At 44.5% G+C, this 13,205-nt stretch overlaps 1 pseudogene; it reads right to left on the reverse strand.

Moving 5' to 3' along the window:
* Nucleotides 1-4,662: 4,662 nt before the first annotated feature.
* Nucleotides 4,663-4,804, reverse strand: LOC119273849 (annotated as a pseudogene).
* Between the last annotated feature and the right edge of the window lie 8,401 nt (nt 4,805-13,205).

Raw genomic sequence — 13,205 nt, forward strand, 5'->3', positions numbered from 1 at the left:
AATATATAAACGATGTTCACATTCCAAGCAACAAGGGCCAATGGCGGCATGAATGGTAGGGTAGCCGATGTTAAGCGGCGTGTCTCTAGCTTCCTTCGGATAACAATGCCAACGCTACCGGAGCTCTTTCGCTGCTCCTTCGGATGAGCTCGTCCTCGTCCGCTGCATCGCCACCAAATGCTGATATAAAGTGATAAGCACCGTCCTTAAACAATCAGAGGGAGCAGGTCAATCATGAGCTGCTCAGGTCCGTAGTTTGTAGTGCACATATATATGTTCCTAGTACCAACTGGGTATATTTTCTCGATATATAAATCCCAAGCTCTTTTCGATGTGCCAAAGCCTGATGGAAGCAGGGACAATTCACTAATGGTTTAATAGGTGCGGTGAAAGTAATGTATACCCACATAGTCAGGAAAATTTGGTATAATGCAAGATAAAGTTCCGGTTGATTAGGTATCAGGGTGTATTTTAAGAGCACTTTCAGCAGTTTTTATGCTAAAGCTAAAGACCTTGCGAGGGTTTGGACCTTGCGAGGGTTTGGAGAAACTCCTGAAAGATTGCGTGGAAGCGTATGCCTTTGAACAGGAACGCGTACGTGTTATATAGGCAATGCAGATTACATCATGCGGCAGTTAGGTTGTGGATTGATCCTCAAGAAAACTATACAAGAGATAAGGATAAACCCTAACAACCTAACCACCTAGATTACAACGCACGCAATCTACCTACCTCTCTACGGTATACGGTTTACACAACCGTATACCTTGTACATGACTCTTTCTAACACGCCCCCTCAATCACAGCTTCACCAAGTTGAGATTGCCCTTGAAGTCTTCTAACTTCTTCCATGACAAAGCTTTGGTAAAACCATCTGCAACTTGATCACCTGTGGGAATAAAACGGATATCTAGTAGTTTGTTAGCTACTCTTTCTCGAACAAAATGATAGTCCACTTCTATGTGTTTTGTCCTTGCATGAAACACTGGATTTGCTGACAGATATGTGGCACCAATATTATCACACCAGAGACGTGCAACTGGTGAGTGCATAACTCCAAGTTCACGTAGCAAAGTTTGAACCCAAATAATCTCAGCAGTGACATTGGCTAAAGATTTGTACTCTGCCTCTGTACTAGACCGAGAAACAGTAGCTTGCTTACGTGCACTCCAAGAAATCAAATTTGGACCAAAGAACACACAAAACCCTCCTGTGGACCTTCTGTCATCTGGACATCCTGCCCAGTCAGCATCAGAGAAAGCACTAACAACATTGAAAGTTGACTTGGTAAATTTCAGACCCGTACTCATAGTGCCCTTGAGGTATCTCAAAATTCTCTTAACAGCTGTCATATGTTGAGAAGTAGGAGAATGCAAGTACTGGCATACTTTATTAACAGGGAAACAAATATCAGGTCTTGTCAGTGTAAGTACTGCAAAGCACCTACCATACTCCTGTATTTTGTTGATTCCTCGGCCCCTAGAGGCTCCCCTTCTTCTCTTGACAACTTTTCTGACGTGGAGAGGGGCATGTTTGAAGCCTTACAATTTACCATTCCTGCACGCTTAAGCATATCCAGGACATATTTTTCTTGAGTAAGGAGTATTCCATCTTTTACCTTTCTCACCTCAATACCCAAGAAATAATGAAGATCACCCAAATCTTTCAAGGCAAAATCCTTCTTAAGATCTTCTAGCAATGCTACAGTTGCATCTTGTGATGAGCTAGCAACAATAATATCATCAACATAAACCAACATAAAAATAGTGATATTTCCCTTTCTGTAGAAGAACAAAGAAGTATCTCCCTTGGATGATTTGAAACCAAGTATTTGAAGTTTTTCACTTAACTTGGAGTACCAAGCCCTAGGTGCTTGTTTTAGTCCATACAGAGCTTTATCAAGTTTGCATAGATAATTTTCGTTTCCTTTTACCTCATAACCAGGTGGTTGTCTCATATAGACTTCTTCCTCTAGAACGCCATGAAGAAACGCATTCTGAACATCCAATTGCCTTAGGCTCCAATTTCTTGATACTGCAACAGAGAGAACAAGTCTGATAGTAGCTGCATTTACAACAGGACTAAATGTATCTTCATAATCTATACCATATCTCTGTTTAAAACCTTTGGCTACTAATCTTGCCTTATACCTATCAACTTGACCATCTGCTTTCCTTTTAATTCTATAAACCCATTTACAGTCAATGATATTCTTGTTTCGTGTTGGTGGAACTAGATGCCACATCTTATTTTTAATAAGAGCACCATACTCATCATTCATAGCCATTTTCCATTTTGTGTCACTTAGAGCTTCATGCAAACTACTTGGCTCACCAGTAGTTGTTAAACCTCCAAACCGAGGTTTGAGCTTGTCATACCTGACCGTACCATCTGTACGAATTTGTGGTTTTACAATACCGTGTTGTGATCTTGTCCTGCGAGATGGCATATCAGGAGATGCATGAGGCTGCGCCGCAGAAGATCCGGCCGAGGGAATCACAGTCGCGCGGGATCCCACGTCGATCCTGCCATCAGTTACACGAGATCCCATGTCGATCCCGTCGTCAGTGCCAGGGGATCCGACATACGCGCCCACATCAGGTTGGTCCACCCGGTGGTCATCGTGAGGCAGCGCCCGGTGCGAGGGACCGGTCGGCTCAGAAGTTGGCCCACCCGGGGAGCCAACGCCCGACACGCCCACGCGCCCTCCTGGCCCACCTGGGGAGGCAGCACCCGACGCGCACACGCGCCCCCTGGGAGGGGTGCGATCCGAGGCGGATTCCCCTGGGATGCTGCCTGCACCTGCGCTGTCATCCTCGGAATCAGCAGCAGCAGCACCTGAATCTCCTCCGTGCTCCGCGCCGTTTTTGTCCTGTACTGCCTGCATAAAATGACGCATAGGGGCTAGATTTTCACCAGAATTAGCAGGAAAATTTGCATGTTGATCAAGCACTCGTTCACCCCCATGATCAATAGGCTCAGACAGGGTAGTTTCAGGTAGCAATAAGATCTCAGATCGAAGGGGAGTGCCTGCATTAGGGTTTAAAGCCTTGAAAGGAAAAACCATCTCATCGAAGATGACATCCCTAGATATGTAGACTCGGCCAACAGCAACATCAAGGCATTTAAAACCTTTGTGAAGATTGTTGTATCCGAGAAAAACACATTGTTTGGATTGAAATTCTAATTTTTTGGAATTATAGGGACGGAGGTTTGGCCAACAGGCACATCCAAAAACTCGAAGGGAATGATAGTTTGGTTGTTCATGAAACAGACGACCCAGGGGAGTTTCATAGTTGATCACTTTACTAGGGGTGCGATTTATGAGATATGTGGCAGAGAGAAAAGCCTCATCCCAAAATTTTAAAGGCATGGAGGCATGAGCCAAGAGAGAAAGACCCACATCGACAATGTGACGATGTTTTCTTTCAGCTGATCCGTTCTGCTGATGAGCATGAGGACAGGAGACATGGTGGGTGATTCCTAGTTGGCGAAAGAAGGAATTTAAACGTTCATATTCGCCACCCCAGTCAGTTTGCATGGTGATAATTTTCCTATTGAACAACCTTTCAACTAATGCTTGAAATTCATGAAAGATTTTTGAAGACTTCGGACTTATGCTTAAGAAGATAGATCCATGTGAATTTGCTATAATCATCAATAAAGGACACATAATAGTTTTTCCTATTGATAGAATCATGGGCAGCCCCCCATACATCAGAGAAAATTTGCTCTAAAGGAGCTTTAGATACACTGATCGAACTAGGATACGGTAGTTGGTGGCTCTTGCCTAATTGACAAGCGTCACAAACACCTTCTTTATTCAACTCACTACTGGAAAAAGGAATGTTGTTGTGGCTAAGGACATGACGAACTATGGTTGATGAAGGATGCCCTAGCCGACTGTGCCACCTGTCCATGGACACTTTATTGACACCAAACGCCTGTTTGCTGGAGGTCACCGGAGCCGATGATAGGAGGTAAAGACCACGTTTACACCTGCCTTGGAGAAGGGTTCTCCTCGTTCCCTGTTCCTTAACGAAAAATAAATGTGGGTGAATTTCAAGAAAGGTGTTGTTGTCAGTGGATAAACGATGAGCTGAGATAAGATTTTTGGTGGCATCAGGTACATGCAATATATTTTTGAGATGAAGATCACGAGTGGGGGTTTGAACAGTGGATTGACCAATATGACAAATTTCCATACCTTCCCCGTTTGCAGTATGGACTTGCTCATTGTCGTTGTACTTGTTGCGGACGGTCAACTTGTCGATCTCGCTGGTGATGTACGGTCCGTGGCCCCCGTGTCCAGGTACCAGTTTGTGTCCACTCCATAGGACGAGGTGGTGGCCGAGCCTGCACTTTTCTCGTTCTTGGTGAAGGAGATGTCGAAGCGGCGGCAGCACTCGACGGCAGTGTGGTTTGGTTTCTTGCAAATCTGGCAAACAACCTCAGGGAGATCGTTGCCTCCTCCATTGCCGTTTCCACGGCCTCCATTGCCACGGCCACCGCCTCCATTGCCACGGCCTCCATTGCCACGGCCTCCTCCGTTTCCACGACCTCCACGGCCGCCTCCTCGACCGAAACCACCACGGCCACGAGACACGGCGTTGGCCGAGGAATGAGAGGACTGATTTCCCCCTTCAAACATGGCAAGACGCTTTCCAAAACCAATCAGCTGAGAATAAAGTTCAGCTACCTTGATGGGCTCAGTCCTCGTAGCGCAGATGGACGAGACGAAGGAGATGTAGTCGAAGTCGAGTCCGGCGAGGATGTAGGAGACCATGTCGTCATCGTCGAGCGGCTTCCCTGCTGAAGCCATCTCGTCGCCTAGCGCTTTCATGCGCCCGATGTACTCGGCGATGGTCGCGATGCCCTTTTTGGTGGTGGAGAGGGTGATCCGCGTGTTGACGATGTTGGCCTGCGTCTGGGAGAGAAATATCTCTCTGATCGCGGTCCATGCCGCGGCGGCCTTGGTGTAGTGGGCGACTTGGATCATCACAGGAGCAGAGATTGAATTGAAGATGAAGCTGAGCACCTGGGAGTCTTGTGCCAACGCGGTGAGATGTTCCGGATTCTGCACATCGGTGGGCTTGCCGTCCTTGTCAACAAGCTTGGGCTCCGGGAACGGGTGATCGGGGTTGAGGTGGTCGATCAGCCGGGCTCCACGGATGGTAGCTAAGGCATGTGCGCGCCACACTAGGTAGTTGCCGCGGTGGAGCTTTTTAGCGATGGGAATGAGGGCATATGGAGCGGCGGCGGAGCTAGAGCTGGCCATGGCTACTAGGTTTGATGCGAGCTGCTAGGTTTGGATGCGGTAGAGGAACTAGGCTCTGAATACCATGAAAGATTGCGTGGAAGCGTATGCCTTTGAGCAGGGACGCGTACGTGTTATATATGTTGGGGAACGCAGTAATTTCAAAAAAATTCCTACGCACACGCAAGATCATGGTGATGCATAGCAACGAGAGGGGGGAGTGTGATCTACATACCTAGTAGATCGACAACGGAAGCGTTTGGTTGATGTAGTCGTACGTCTTCACGATCCGACCGATCAAGCACCGAAACTACGGCACCTCCGAGTTCTAGCACACGTTCAGCTCGATGACGATCCCCGGACTCCGATCCAGCAAAGTGTCGGGAAAGAGTTCCGTCAGCACGATGGCATGGTGACGATCTTGATGCACTACAGCAGCAGGGCTTCACCTAAACTCCGCTACAGTATTATCGAGGACTATGGTGGCTGGGGCGCCGCACACGGCTAAGGAAAAGATCACGTGGATCAACTTGTGTTCATGGGGTGTCCCTTGCCTCAGTATATAAAGGATGGAGGAGGAGGAGGCCGGCCAAGGCTAGGTGCGGCCAGGATGTGGAGTCCTACTAGGACTCCAAGTCCTAGTAGGAGTCCACCAAGAGGGGAGGGAGGGAGAAGGAAGTGGAGGAGAAGGAGAGGTGGCCGGCCCCCTTTTCCCTAGTCCAATTCAGACTAGAGGGGAGGGGGGGCGCAGCAGCCCCTTGGCCCTTTCTCCTCTTCCCACTAAAGCCCATCAAGGCCCATTGCTTCTCCCGTAACTACCCGGTACTCCGAAAAATACCCGAATCAGTCGGAACCTTTCCGATGTCCGAATATAGTCGTCCAATATATCAATCTTTACGTCTCGACCATTTCAAGGCTCCTCGTCATGTCCCCGATCTCATCCGGGACTCCGAACTCCTTCGGTACATCAAAACTCATAAACTCATAATATAACTGTCATCGAAACCTTAAGCGTGCGGACCCTACGGGTTCGAGAACAATGTAGACATGACCAAGACACGTCTCCTGTCAATAACCAATAGCGGGACCTGGATGCCCATATTGGCTCCTACATATTCTACGAAGATCTTTATCGGTCAGACCGCATAACAACATACGTTGTTCCCTTTGTCATCGGTATGTTACTTGCCCGAGATTCGATCGTCGGTATCCAATACCTAGTTCAATCTCGTTACCGGCAAGTCTCTTTACTCGTTCTGTAATACATCATCTCACAACTAACTCATTAGTTGCAATGCTTGCAAGGCTTATGTGATGTGCATTACCGAGAGGGCCCAGAGATACCTCTCCGACAATCGGAGTGACAAATCCTAATCTCGAAATACGCCAGCCCAACATTTACCTTTGGAGACACCTGTAGAGCTCCTTTATAATCACCCAGTTACGTTGTGACGTTTGGTAGCACACAAAGTGTTCCTCCGGCAAACGGGAGTTGCATAATCTCATAGTCATAGGAACATGTATAAGTCATGAAGAAAGCAATAGCAACATACTAAACGATCGGGTGCTAAGCTAATGGAATGGGTCATGTCAATCACATCATTCTCCTAATGATGTGATCCCGTTAATTAAATAACAACTCTTTTCTTTATGGTTAGGAAACATAACCATCTTCGATTAACAAGCTAGTCAAGTAGAGGCATACTAGTGACACTTTGTTTGTCTATGTATTCACACAAGTATTATGTTTCCGGTTAATACAATTCTAGCATGAATAATAAACATTTATCATGATATAAGGAAATAAATAATAACTTTATTATTGCCTCTAGGGCATATTTCCTTCAGTCTCCCACTTGCACTAGAGTCAATAATCTAGTTCACATCGCCATGTGATTTAACAGCAATAGTTCACATCACCATGTGATTAACACCCATAGTTCACATCGATATGTGATCAACACCCAAAAGGGTTTACTAGAGTCAGTAATCTAGTTCACATCGCTATGTGATTAACACCCAAAGAGTACTAAGGTGTGATCATGTTTTGCTTGTGAGATAATTTTAGTCAACGGGTCTGCCATATTCAGATCCGTATGTATTTTGCAAATATCTATGTCAACAATGCTCTGCACGGAGCTACTCTAGCTAATTGCTCCCACTTTCAATATGTATCCAGATTGAGACTTAAAGTTATCTAGATCAGTGTCAAAACTTGCATCGATGTAACTCTTTACGACGAACCTTTTGTCACCTCCATAATCGAGAAACATATCCTTATTCCACTAAGGATAATTTTGACCGATGTCCAGTGATCTACTCCTAGATCACTATTGTACTCCCTTGCCAAAATCAGTGTAGGGTATACAATAGATCTGGTACACAGCATGGCATACTTTATAGAACCTATGGCTGAGGCATAGGGAATGACTTTCATTCTCTTTCTATCTTCTGACGTGGTTGGGCTTTGAGTCTTACTCAATTTCATACCTTGTAACACAGGTAAGAACCCTTTCTATGACTGTTCCATTTTGAACTACTTCAAAATCTTGTCAAGGTATATACTCATTGAAAAAAACTTATCAAGCATCTTGATCTATCTCTATAGATCTTGATGCTCAATATGTAAGCAGCTTCACCGAGGTCTTTCTTTGAAAAACTCCTTTCAAACACTCCTTTATGCTTTGCAGAATAATTCTATATTATTTCCGATCAACAACATGTCATTCACATATACTTATCAGAAATGTTGTAGTGCTCCCACTCACTTTCTTGTAAATACAGGCTTCACCGTAAGTTTGTATAAAACTATATGCTTTGATCAACTTATCAAAGCGTATATTCCAACTCCGAGATGCTTGCACCAGTCCATAAATGGATCGCTGGAGCTTGCATTTTTTGTTAACACCTTTAGGATTGACAAAACCTTCTGGTTCCATCATATACAACTCTTCTTTAAGAAATCCATTAAGGAATGCAGTTTTGTTTATCCATTTGCCAGATTTCATAAAATGCGGCAATTGCTAACATGATTCGGACAGACTTAAGCATAGATACGAGTGAGAAACTCTCATCGTAGTCAACACCTTGAACTTGTCGAAAACCTTTTGCGACAATTCTAGCTTTGTAGATAGTAACACTATTATCAGTGTCCGTCTTCCTCTTGAATATCCATTTATTATCAATGGCTTGCTGATCATCGGGCAAGTCCACCAAAGTCCACACTTTGTTCTCATACATGGATCCTATCTTAGATTTCATGGCCTCAAGCCATTTATCGGAATCTGGGCTCATCATCGCTTCCTCATAGTTCGTAGGTTCGTCATGGTCAAGTAACATGACCTCCAGAATAGGATTACCGTACTACTCTGGTGCGGATCTCACTCTGGTTGACCTACGAGGTTTGGTAGTAACTTGATCCGCAGTTACATGATCATCATCATTAGCTTCCTCACTAATTGGTGTAGTAGTCACAGGAACAGATTTCTGTGATGAACTACTTTCCAATAAGGGAGCAGGTACAGTTACCTCATCAAGTTCTACTTTCCTCCCACTCACTTCTTTCGAGAGAAACTCCTTCTCTAGAAAAACTCCAAATTTAACAACAAAAGTCTTGCCTTCGGATTTGTGATAGAAGGTGTACCCAACAGTCTCCTTTGGGTATCCTATGAAGACATATTTCTCCGATTTGGGTTTGAGCTTATCAGGATGAAACTTTTTCATATAAGCATCACAATCCCAAACTTTAAGAAACGACAACTTTGGTTTCTTGCCAAACCACAGTTCAGATTGTGTCGTCTCAACGGACTTAGATGGTGCCCTTTTAAACGTGAATGCAATTGTCTTTAATGCATAACCCCAAAACGATAGTGGTAGATCGGTAAGAGACATCATAGATCACACCATATCTAATAAAGTACGGTTATAATGTTCGGACACACCATTATGCTGTGGTCTTCCAGGTGGCGTGAGTAGTGAAACTGTTTCACATTGTTTTAACTGAAGGCTAGACTCGTAACTCAAATATTTTACCTCTGCAATCATATCGTAGAAACTTTTATTTTCTTGTTACGATGATTCTCCACTTCACTCTGAAATTCTTTGAACTTTTCAAATATTTCAGACTTGTGTTTCATTAAGTAGATATACTCATATCTGCTCAAATCATCTGTGAAGATCAGAAAATAATGATACTTGTCGCGAGCCTCAATATTTATCGGACCACATACATCAGTATGTATGATTTCCAACAAATCTGTTGCTCGCTCCATTGTTCCGAAGAACAGAGTCTTAGTCATCTTGCCCATGAGGCATGGTTCGCAAGCATCAACTGATTCATAATCAAGTGATTCCAAAAGCCCATCGGCATGGAGTTTCTTCATGCGCTTTACACCAATATGACCTAAACGGCAGTGCTACAAATAAGTTGCACTATCATTATTAACTTTGCATCTTTTGGTTTCAATATTATGATTATGTGTATCACTACGATCGAGATCCAACGAACTATTTTCATTGGGTGTGTAACCATATAAGGTTTTATTCATGTAAACAGAACAACAATTTATTCTCTTACTTAAATGAATAACCGTATTACAATAAACATGATCAAATCATATTCATGCTCAACGCAAACACCAAATAACACTTATTCAGGTTCAACACTAATCCCGAAAGTATAGGGAGTGTGCGATGATGATCATATCAATCTTGGAACCACTTCCAACACACATCGTCACTTCACCCTTAACTAGTCTCTGTTTATTCTGCAACTCCCGTTTCGAGTTACTAATCTTAGCAACTGAACTAGTATCAAATACTGAGGGATTGCTATAAACACTAGTAAAGTACACATCAATAACATGTATATCAAATATACTTATGTTCACTTTGCCATCCTTCTTATCCGCCAATCACTTGGGGTAGTTCTGCTTCCAGTGACCAGTCCCTTTGCAGTAGAAACACTTAGTCTCAGGCTTAGGACCAGACTTGGGCTTCTTCACTTGAGCAGCAACTTGCTTGCTGTTCTTCTTGAAGTTCCCCTTCTTCCCTCTGCCCTTTTCTTGAAACTAGTGGTCTTGTCTACCATCAACACTTGATGTTTTTCTCGATTTCTACCTTCGTCAATTTCCGCATTACGAAGAGCTTGGGAATCGTTTCCGTTATCCCTTGCATATCATAGTTCATCACAAAGTTCTACTAACTTGGTGATGGTGACTAGAGAATTCTGTCAATCACTATCTTATCTGGAAGATTAACTCCCACTTGATTCAAGCGATTGTTGTACTCAGACAATCTGGGCACATGCTCACTAGTTGAGCGATTCTCCTCCATCTTTTAGCTATAGAACTTGTTGGAGACTTTCATATCTCTCAACTCGGGTATTTGTTGAAATATTAACTTCAACTCCTGGAACATCTCATATGCTCCATGACGTTCAAAACGTCTTTGAAGTCCCGATTCTAAGCCATTAAGCATGGTGCACTAAACTATCAAGTAGTCATCATATTGAGCTAGCCAAACGTTCATAACGTCTGCATCTGCTCCTGCAATAGGTCCGTCACCTAGCGGTGCATCAAGGACATAATTCTTCTGTGCAGCAATGAGGATAAACCTCAGATCACGGATCCAATCCGCATCATTGCTACTAACAACTTTCAACACAATTTTCTCTAGGAACATATCAAAATAAACATATGAAAGCAACAACGCGAGCTATTGATTTACAACATAATTTGCAAAATACTACCAGGACTAAGTTCATGATAAATTTAAGTTCAATTAATCATATTACTTAAGAACTCCCACTTAGATAGACATCCCTCTAATCCTCTAAGTGATCACGTGATCCAAATCAACTAAACCATAACCGATCATCACATGAGATGGAGTAGTTTTCAATGGTGAACATCGTTATGTTGATCATATCTACTATATGATTCACGCTCGACCTTTCGGTCTCTGTGTTCCGAGGCCATATCTGCATATGCTAGGCTCGTCAAGTTTAACCTGAGTATTCTGCGTGTGCAAAACTGGCTTGCACCCGTTGTAGATGGATGTAGAGCTTATCACGCCCGATCATCACGTGGTGTCTGGGCACGACGAACTTTGGCAACGGTGCATACTCAGGGAGAACACTTCTTGATAATTTAGTGAGAGATCATCTTATAATGCTACCGTCAATCAAAGCAAGATAAGATGCATAAAAAGATAAACATCACATGCAATCAATATAAGTGATATGATATGGCCATCATCATCTTGTGCTTGTGATCTCCATCTCCGAAGCACCGTCATGATCACCATCGTCACCGGCGCGACACCTTGATCACCATCATAGCATCGTTGTCGTCTCGCCAATCTTATGCTTCCACGACTATCGCTACCGCTTAGTGATAAAGTAAAGCATTACATCGCGATTGCATTGCATACAATAAAGCGACAACCATATGGCTCCTGCCAGTTGCCGATAACTCGGTTACAAAACATGATCATCTCATACAATAAAATTCAGCATCATGCCTTGACCAAATCACATCACAATATGCCCTACAAAAACAAGTTAGACGTCCTCTACTTCGTTGTTGCAAGTTTTTACGTGGCTGCTACGGGCTTAAGCAAGAACCAATCTCACATACGCATCAAAACCACAACGATAGTTTGTCAAATAGACTCCGTTTTAACCTTCGCAAGGACCGGGCGTAGCCACACTTGGTTCAACTAAAGTTGGAGAGACTGTCGCTCGCAAGCCACCTATGTGCAAATAACGTCGGGAGAACCGGTCTCGCGTAAGCGTACGCGTAATGTCGGTCCGGGTCGTCTCGTCCAACAATACCGCCAAACCAAAATATGACATGCTGGTAGGCAGTATGACTTATATCGCCCACAACTCACTTGTGTTCTACTCGTGCATATAACATCAACATATAAAACCTAGGCTCGGATGCCACTGTTGGGGAATGCAGTAATTTCAAAAAAATTCCTACGCACACGCAAGATCATGGTGATGCATAGCAATGAGAGGGGGGAGTGTGATCTACATACCTAGTAGATCGACAACGGAAGCGTTTGGTTGATGTAGTCGTACGTCTTCACGATCCGACCGATCAAGCACCGAAACTACGGCACCTCCGAGTTCTAGCACACGTTCAGCTCGATGACGATCCCCGGACTCCGATCCAGCAAAGTGTTGGGGAAGAGTTCCGTCAGCACGACAGCGTGGTGACGATCTTGATGCACTACAGCAGCAGGGCTTCACCTAAACTCCGCTACAGTATTATCGAGGACTATGGTGGCTGGGGGCGCCGCACACGGCTAAGGAAAAGATCACGTGGATCAACTTGTGTTCATGGGGTGTCCCTTGCCTCAGTATATAAAGGATGGAGGAGGAGGAGGCCGGCCAAGGCTAGGTGCGGCCAGGATGTGGAGTCCTACTAGGACTCCAAGTCCTAGTAGGAGTCCACCAAGAGGGGAGGAAGGGAGAAGGAAGTGGAGGAGAAGGAGAGGAGGCCGGCCCCCTTTTCCCTAGTCCAATTCGGACTAGAGGGGAGGGGGCGCAGCAGCCCCTTGGCCCTTTCTCCTCTTCCCACTAAAGTCCATCAAGGCCCGTTGCTTCTCCCATAACTACCCGGTACTCCGAAAAATACCCGAATCACTCGGAACCTTTCTGATGTCCGAATATAGTCGTCCAATATATCAATCTTTACGTCTCGACCATTTCGAGACTCCTCGTTATGTCCCCGATCTCATCCGGGACTCCGAACTCCTTCGGTACATCAAAACTCATAAACTCATAATATAACTGTCATCGAAACCTTAAGCGTGCGGACCCTACGGGTTCGAGAACAATGTAGACATGACCGAGACACATCTCCGGTCAATAACCAATAGCGGGACCTGGATGCCCATATTGGCTCCTACATATTCTACGAAGATCTTTATCGGTCAG

This window comes from Triticum dicoccoides, chromosome 3A, assembly GCF_002162155.2.
Source record: "Triticum dicoccoides isolate Atlit2015 ecotype Zavitan chromosome 3A, WEW_v2.0, whole genome shotgun sequence".
NCBI lineage: Eukaryota > Viridiplantae > Streptophyta > Magnoliopsida > Poales > Poaceae > Triticum > Triticum dicoccoides.